The following is a 7,369-nucleotide window of genomic DNA, read 5'->3' on the forward strand; positions in this document are numbered from 1 at the left end:
GGCTAATGAAGTTGGGCATACGCCATACAGTGTGCTATGAGTTAAATTTTACCCGGACAGCGGCGCTACGACCTACTCTTATATCGATTTCCAACTGCCGAGGGATCTTTTATGTGCACGGCAACGTGTAAACGGAACCTCGGTTTTTCGTACCATCTGAACTACTAGACAGGCCCTGTCCTTGTCAGGCCCTCCGTCCTGCACCACTGACAAGGGGTAACCTCGCCGGAAAATCTGGATGAACTTTCTCGGCCAACACCGAGATCGAACTCGCGACCTCCAGACTAGCGAGCCAGTGTCTTACTTACTTAGCCACCGTGGCTCCCCATACGCCATACAGTGCCCATGAGGGAAATATTGCCCCGACAGCGGCTCTACAGCCTACTCTTATATTGAATTCCAACTGACACGGTATATTTTACGTGCTCGCCAAAGTATACACGGGGCGTGTTTTTTTCGTCCCATCTAGACCACCATGCGTTGATGCGCGAGCTTGCGTCTGACTCACTGAGCCACTGTGGCTATCCAATTTCAAATCAAGACAAACAAATATTTACCCAATTAAAGGTTTACCCTCCAAGTAATACTGTATTCGAGCGAGCATACGATATAGTAGATGTGGCTATTATAGTATGATTGGTATAAATGTATTGGCACCTTACTCGTATGTCTGCAAGAAACAAAATTACACCATTTCGCTAGCTATAATCCTCCTCTCTCTTTCGTCTTTTTCGTTAAAGGTGTGGAGCCGTTATAACCTACAACCCAATCGCCTAATTAAGTATACTCCCCACCCCATTCATTCAGAAGAGATAACATAGAAAAGGGGTGTTGAGAGCTGATCACCTAAATTATCAAATGATCTTTTCCAAAGCAGTAACTTGGAAAGGCATTGTTTTTTTCCGAAAAGAAAGGATATATTTTTTTAAGATATAATATGTACCTAAATAATTATCTTTTGTATAATATATTTTTCAAATACAAATTATTATAAACTATCTTTGCGCCGAGTTTTGACATGGGGACTTTGTGTTTGGTGAACGCCAACAATCTAGTACATACACTCTCACATCCGAGGACGTTACAAGTGTATATCAATATTATAAATTGATTGGTTTCAACATTATATCCCAGAACAGGCCCCCTTTGACCACAGGAGCAGTCCATTGAAAGAACATTTTTTTTTTTACTGATTCAGCCACTTAAAGTTCTAATTTTCTGAACCAATCTAACTGAGGTCTTACCTCGTGGACACTCATTGTGGTCTTTAACCTGTAAATAACTACGCCCCCCCCCCCCCTATCGTTTCCCCCTATGGAAAATACGGAGGCTTATATATGTATAGTTCAAAAGCAGTATCATAATATAGATTTGTGACGAGAAGCTAATGTAATATAAATAGGGCCTACTTAATACCCTATAAAGTTTTTTCACAATATAAACGAATTGTTTACTGTCCTCGTTGCATGGATTCAAATCACAAATTCGCCCACGCTAGAAAACTACAAATCCGAAGATCTTGCTTTATAAAAAAAATTCACTTTCCATTCTATAAATATTCCAGTCAATTATAGATTATAGAAAACCACCAAACTATAAATACGTGGATAATGCCGTGATAGCTTAAACCGCCATTGTTATTCATTGTCGCGTTACCCACGGGGAAAACGCAATTCTTCCCACAACTTCCATATTTAATCCTTGTCGAAAAACGTTCGAACCCCAGTCAAATTTACTGGGCAACTTTTTACTGTAAACGGCCGCGTGTCAGTCAATGTGAACGCCTGTACAATGTAAAGGAAAATTTTAGTTAGAAAATAAGATCTTGCTTAGCTCGCTCGAGTCAGTATATGCGCGACCCCTTATGCTAAACAGCTTGGCAGAATCCACTGAAATCTAAATATAGGGTAACGCACAAATTTACTTGACGAAACAAAAGTTATGTAAGCGGGGGGGGGGGGGGGGGTGAGTTGGTATCGCTTGAGGCATCCATTGTTTACATACAGGCTGTAAGACCTCAGTAGAATTGGTTTTAAAAATTAGAAGTTTAAGTGGCTGAATCAATACAAAACTATTTTTTCAATGGGCTGCTAATGTGGTCAAAGGGGGTCTGTTCGCGGATATAATGTTGATCCCACTCAATTTATATTATTGATATACACTTGTAACGTCCTCGGATGTAGGTGTGTATGTACTAGGTTGTTGGCATTCACCATACACAAAGTCTCCATTTGTCGGTATTAAAACATAATGTGCGTTCTAGGTTGATCACATTAATAAATGACTGTTCTATCGCGATATTGTACCACACATCAGTTATAAACTGTTATATTGTTTTATCCCATGTGCGGTCAAACGATAGGGAGGGGGGGGGCGTAGTTATTTACAGGTTAAAGACCACAATGAGTGTCAAGTCCACGAGGTAAGACCTCAGTTAGATTGGTTCAGAAAATTAGAACTTTAAGTGGCTGAATCAGTAAAAAAAATAATGTTCTTTCAATGGACTGCTCCTGTGATCAAAGGGGGCCTGTTCTGGGATATAATGTTGAAACCACTCAATTTATATTATTGATATACACTTGTAACGTCCTCGGATGTGAGAGTGTATGTACTAGATTGTTGGCGTTCACCAAACACAAAGTCCCCATGTGTCGGTATTGAAACATAATATGCCTCCTCGGCTGATTACATTATCGCGATATTGTACCATACATCTATTTTTATACGCCCACATTTTCATGTGGACGTATATTGTTGTTGCCCCTGTCTGTCCGTCCGTCCACAATTGTCTGTGAACACTCTAGAGGTCACAATTTTTATCCGATTTCAATGAAACATGAAATATAGGTTTATCACCCCAAGATCTCGGCTCCTTTCGATATTGGCATGTATCGGACCGTAACTTCATGGATTATGACCCCTGAATGTAGGAAAAATCACGTTTTTAGCTTGTGAACACTGTAGAGGACACAATTTTTATCCGATTTGGTTTAAACTTGAAATGTATGTTTATAACCCACAGATCTCGGCTCCTTTCGATATTCGCGCATATCGGACCATCACTTCCTGAATTAGAGCCCCTTAGTGTACGAAAAATCGCGTTTTTAGCTTGTAGACCCTATAGAGGTCACAATTTTTATCCGATTTAGAAAAAACCGCTTGAATATATCACCCTTACACCCTAATGATGGTTGAGTTCGAATTTCGTAAAAATCGGACCGAAACTGACGGACAAAATGGCCGCCCCTCGTCCGCAAATAGTGTCAAAATATTGTGTATCAAGAGGTCACAATTTTCATCTGATTTTGATGAAACTTGAAATGCATGTTTATAACCCAAATATCTTGGTTCCTTTCGATTTTCGTACATATCGAATACTAACTTTATGAATTATGGCCCCTGATTGTACGTAAAATCGCGTTTTTAGCTTGTGGTCCCTCTAGAGGTCAAAATTATTATCCGATTTAAAAAAAAAACCGTTTGAATATATCACCGTTACACCCTAAGGATGGTTGAGTTCGAATGTACGTAAAAGTTACTGGGCAACTTTTTACTGTAAACGGCCGCGTGTCAGTCAATGTGAACGCCTGTACAATGTAAAGGAAAATTTTAGTTAGAAAATAAGATCTTGCTTAGCTCGCTCGAGTCAGTATATGCGCGACCCCTTATGCTAAACAGCTTGGCAGAATCCACTGAAATCTAAATATAGGGTAACGCACAAATTTACTTGACGAAACAAAAGTTATGTAAGCGGGGGGGGGGGGGGGAGTTGGTATCGCTTGAGGCATCCATTGTTTACATACAGGCTGTAAGACCTCAGTAGAATTGGTTTTAAAAATTAGAAGTTTAAGTGGCTGAATCAATACAAAACTATTTTTTCAATGGGCTGCTAATGTGGTCAAAGGGGGTCTGTTCGCGGATATAATGTTGATCCCACTCAATTTATATTATTGATATACACTTGTAACGTCCTCGGATGTAGGTGTGTATGTACTAGGTTGTTGGCATTCACCATACACAAAGTCTCCATTTGTCGGTATTAAAACATAATGTGCGTTCTAGGTTGATCACATTAATAAATGACTGTTCTATCGCGATATTGTACCACACATCAGTTATAAACTGTTATATTGTTTTATCCCATGTGCGGTCAACCGAGAGGGGGGGGGGGCGTAGTTATTTACAGGTTAAAGACCACAATGAGTGTCAAGTCCACGAGGTAAGACCTCAGATTGGTTCAGAAAATTAGAACTTTAAGTGGCTGAATCAGTAAAAAAAATAATGTTCTTTCAATGGACTGCTCCTGTGATCAAAGGGGGCCTGTTCTGGGATATAATGTTGAAACCACTCAATTTATATTATTGATATACACTTGTAACGTCCTCGGATGTGAGAGTGTATGTACTAGATTGTTGGCGTTCACCAAACACAAAGTCCCCATGTGTCGGTATTGAAACATAATATGCCTCCTCGGCTGATTACATTATCGCGATATTGTACCATACATCTATTTTTATACGCCCACATTTTCATGTGGACGTATATTGTTGTTGCCCCTGTCTGTCCGTCCGTCCACAATTGTCTGTGAACACTCTAGAGGTCACAATTTTTATCCGATTTCAATGAAACATGAAATATAGGTTTATCACCCAAAGATCTCGGCTCCTTTCGATATTGGCATGTATCGGACCGTAACTTCATGGATTATGGCCCCTGAATGTAGGAAAAATCACGTTTTTAGCTTGTGAACACTGTGGAGGACACAATTTTTATCCGATTTGGTTTAAACTTGAAATGTATGTTTATAACCCACAGATCTCGGCTCCTTTCGATATTCGCGCATATCGGACCATCACTTCCTGAATTAGAGCCCCTTAGTGTACGAAAAATCGCGTTTTTAGCTTGTAGACCCTATAGAGGTCACAATTTTTATCCGATTTAGAAAAAACCGTTTGAATATATCACCGTTACACCCTAATGATGGTTGAGTTCGAATTTCGTAAAAATCGGACCGAAACTGACGGACAAAATGGCCGCCCCTCGTCCGCAAATAGTGTCAAAATATTGTGTATCAAGAGGTCACAATTTTCATCTGATTTTGATGAAACTTGAAATGCATGTTTATAACCCAAATATCTTGGTTCCTTTCGATTTTCGTACATATCGAATACTAACTTTATGAACATGTTTATAACCCAAATATCTTGGTTCCTTTCGATTTTCGTACATATCGAATACTAACTTTATGAATTATGGCCCCTGATTGTACGTAAAATCGCGTTTTTAGCTTGTGGTCCCTCTAGAGGTCAAAATTATTATCCGATTTAAAAAAAAAAACCGTTTGAATATATCACCGTTACACCCTAAGGATGGTTGAGTTCGAATTTCTTAGAAATCGGGCCAAAACTGTCCGACACAATGGCCGCCCCTCGCACGCAAATAGTGTAAACATCTGGTAAATCAAGGTTGTGGACCCTCTAGAGGTCACGATTTTGATCCGATTTGGTAGAAACTTGAAATACATGTTTATAACTCAAAGATATTGGTTCCTTAGATATTTACGCATATCGGAGTGTAACATCCTGAATTATGGCCCTTGATTGAACAAAAAATCACGTTTTTAGCTTGTGGTCCCTCTAGAGGTCACAATTTTTATCCGATTTCAAAAAAACGTGTGAATATATCACCCTTACACACTAAGGTCTTGGTTCCTTTTGATAATCGTGGATACCCGAACTTAACTTCCTGGATTATGTCCCTTGATTGTTCGAAAAATCGCATTTTTAGCTTGCGGATTCTCTAGGTCACAATTTTTTCCGATTTTAAAAATCGTTTAAATACATCACCATTCCACCATAATGAATTTGAATTCGAATTTCGGGAAAATGGCCGTTCTTTGTACGCAAATTGTGTAGAAGTGTGTAATACGAAGGTTGTGGACCCTCTAGAGGTCACAATTTTTATCCGATTTTGATGAAACTTAAAACATATCTTTATATCCCAGAGATCTCAGTCCCTTTTGATATTTCCACATTTCAGGCCATAACTTTCTGGATTATTGCCCCTGATTGTACAAAAAATCGTGTTTGTTTTTAGCTTGTTCTCTATCCATCTCTTGAAAATGTGGGCGTATCCTGCCTGGCAGCCGCTGGTAAACAGTTATATTGTCTTTATTTCCCATGTGTGGTCAAACTGAACATGTTATATAGTTTAAACAATATTTTATTCATTTGAAAAGGATTGAACAACAGGCAAAGCCTATATAAGTTCTTTCCCAACATGTTATATGAAAGGGTGCACTATAAATATGCTGTAATAATAGTAATAATAATAATAACAGTATGATATTATAGAGCAGATGACCTCGTTTGGCGGCGTTCCAACATACACCATGCGTGTCCTCGATTAGGCGTAAATATCATAGGGACTCGGTCGGTCGTATTTCCTCAATTATTTGCAACATCCTGTGTGTCTGCATTTCTTCTGTAAAACGTCAAATACAGAAAATATATAAATTGAGGTATTATTTATATATTTTTCAAATCGTTTGATGTACTAGAGATCAGACATAACTGTGTTTTTTAAGTTTATCAAGACCTCGATTAAAAGCATCCAGTCAAAGTCCTCGATTTACACCATAAACATGTATGGTGTGTGTGTGTGTGTGGGGGGGGGGGGGGGTAGTGCGGCGTGATAATTACTGTTTAGTGTGTGTCCTTTTAGTGTGTAATACTGCTTATAGTGTAGTTACGTATATATAAATGTACAGTGTATTTCAATAAATAAATAAAGAATTCAATTTCTTAAAATTAAAGATGATTGTATCCAAAGTAGGGCCACGGGCCTAAAATAATACCGTGTATTCCAGCACAAAGCAATATACTTACCAAAAAACTTGACTTGAAGATATAATAAAGGTAACACTTGCAATATTTCCAACCACTTTGAATAAAAAGCCTGGCGGTACGGAGAAAGCTTGACACGCCTAGCTTCCATGAAATATGAAATACATAAGTGTTTAGATAACCGATGGTATATTAATAAGTCACGCGTTACAATTACGTATCGGGTTTCCCCAGTAAATATTAAAGATGCATTACGTAAGACCTAATTCTCCCCATTATAGGTTTTCATTTTGGCTTTAAATGTTATATAATTACTATTCAGACATTTATTTACATGAAAAGCCTATAATCAACTCTCTAGCTCACCGGGTGGCGCAGATGAACAAATGGATTAAAATACGATTGCCATTTAATGATATAATTCAAAAATGGGGTAGCAAAACTGGGTCTCGATTAACAAGTAACGTTGCTAGGATAATGAAGACTTAAATGTTGAAAAATAAGAATATGTTAGATATATATAT

The sequence above is a fragment of the Patella vulgata genome, chromosome 8 (assembly GCF_932274485.2).
Source record: "Patella vulgata chromosome 8, xgPatVulg1.2, whole genome shotgun sequence".
Lineage (NCBI taxonomy): Eukaryota > Metazoa > Mollusca > Gastropoda > Patellidae > Patella > Patella vulgata.